Source organism: Fragaria vesca, linkage group LG2 (assembly GCF_000184155.1).
Source record: "Fragaria vesca subsp. vesca linkage group LG2, FraVesHawaii_1.0, whole genome shotgun sequence".
In the NCBI taxonomy this organism is placed as follows: Eukaryota; Viridiplantae; Streptophyta; class Magnoliopsida; order Rosales; family Rosaceae; genus Fragaria; species Fragaria vesca.
Genome location: NC_020492.1, coordinates 30,284,981 through 30,286,918, shown reverse-complemented (window position 1 = coordinate 30,286,918; position 1,938 = coordinate 30,284,981). Strand labels below are relative to the sequence as shown.

The following is a 1,938-nucleotide window of genomic DNA, read 5'->3' as shown; positions in this document are numbered from 1 at the left end:
TCTCTCTCTCTCTCTCTCTCTCTCTCTCTCTCTCTCTCTCTCTCTCTCTCTCTCTCTCTCTCTCTCTCTCTCTCTCTCTCTCCGATCGTAAACTTTCTCTCTCTTCAAAACAGAAATTTGAAAATGGATCTCGTCTGGTATATATAGTCCACGGGTTAAGGGTATTTTCGACAGAAAAAACTGTTAAAAGTGGGCCCATTAGAAAAGTTTTGTCCAATAAGGCACATTTCACACACCTTATATTGAAGTGGACACATTTCTTTTAAAAACATTTAAATGGGCAAAAAGAAGCTTAAATTAGTACTAAAGTGTCATTTACTCTTTTAAAAAACGCTAGACGCAAGTCGGGCGGGACTAGCGTCCGGGGAATAATCGGTTTTTTTATTTTGTATATTTTTTATTTTAAAAATAACAGTTAATTATATAAACAAAGTTATAAATAGTTAAAATGTAGTTTCTTTATTTAATTTTAAGGAAAATACCCATTATTTATAAATCTGTAGATTTTTTTTCCTACTAACAAAATCAGATTCTAAAATTCTCATCAACTCTATACACTCTTAGAGCAACTTTAGCAGACTCTTTATTTTAACTTTTATAAATAAGAATAAAGGGTAGAGACAAAGAAATCTAGTAAGAGAACATAAAATAATCATCTTATTCATTTATAGGACCCCTTCATATAAGGAATTACAAAGTACCAATATGGTAATGATAAAGAATACATAGTCATATTCTATCTATATATCATGATGGCATAAGGCCAAAACACACATAAGCGGTGTTTGTTTGCCTTCATATAGCAACCAGACAAACAAATATTTATTCTATCAGACTCCGTGTATTGTTTGGAGACCCAGATTTGTATCGTTCAGAAATCAAGAATCCTGTCAGAGGTGGATAACAAATCTTGTTAGAATGGTGTCATTAATTTTATCCGGCTTTTGATTTCTCTCGATCGACCTGTAATCTGCTGACCTTATCACACGATCAAAACACGCTCGCGCGACAACCACCGGCCTTCAGCTTCATCCCTTCTTCCTCGCCCAATTTCATCTTCATCTTCATCCCTTCTTCCACGCCCAATTTCAATTAATTTCGGCCATTACCAGCAAAACCCAGACATCTCCGGCCAAGTCTGATGACGTCTTCCTCCTCATCGGTAACTCCAGAGTGATCGTGGATGGTGAATTACATCTCTGCATTTTTTTTTATTTCGGCAAGAACTCGTGAGCTGAAAACCGGAAATCTTTCTTTTTCTATTCTGTTGTTTTTTTTAAGTTTTGTTCTTCTCTAAAGGATAGAGTCCCAGTCCCAATCCGATTCTTTTCTAGAGTAACAAACATCCTATTGGATAGGAGGCAGACATCTCCAAATCCAATCTAGTTGGAACAAGACTTGATTAGAAATCCTATCTAGTCCATGGTACCAAACACACCCATAAGGAATATTCTAAAAGGATGCAGAATATCCTAGAACAATTTTTTTTCTTTCTGTTTATTCCTTGTATTCTTCAAATTGGGAGGTATTTATGGGTTTCAACTTTCAACCTTCGTCCAGATCTTCTTCTCCACGCCGACTCTTCCTCTCAAAAGACTAAATCTCATCTTCCCATTTGTTCTGTTTTATCTATAATTACATCTAGAACAATACAAAGTTTCATTAGAATCAACAATTAACAATAACCAAATGAATCAGTTTCACCTTCTTCTTTTTTCTTTTAGTTATTTTCTTTGAGTGTGGCTATTGGGACCTCTAAATTTGCTCATTATACCTCTCATTCTCTCTACACCTCCTTTTTACTTTTCAATATAAGTATTTGCTCAGTAGACCTCATTTCAAATTCCTAACATAACCTTAGTTATTTATTGACATATATTTCAATCAATTAAGTACCTCTTATTCAATCAATAGACCTCTCATTTTTTTTCCCCTTTT

The 1,938-nt window shown here is 34.6% G+C and overlaps 1 protein-coding gene across 1 annotated transcript in view; it reads right to left on the bottom strand.

Annotated features, from left to right (window-relative positions):
• The window catches only part of LOC101308643, a 7,993-nt gene that overhangs the window by 3,793 nt on the left and 2,262 nt on the right, over positions 1-1,938 (bottom strand). The gene's annotated exons all lie outside the window — the stretch shown is intronic.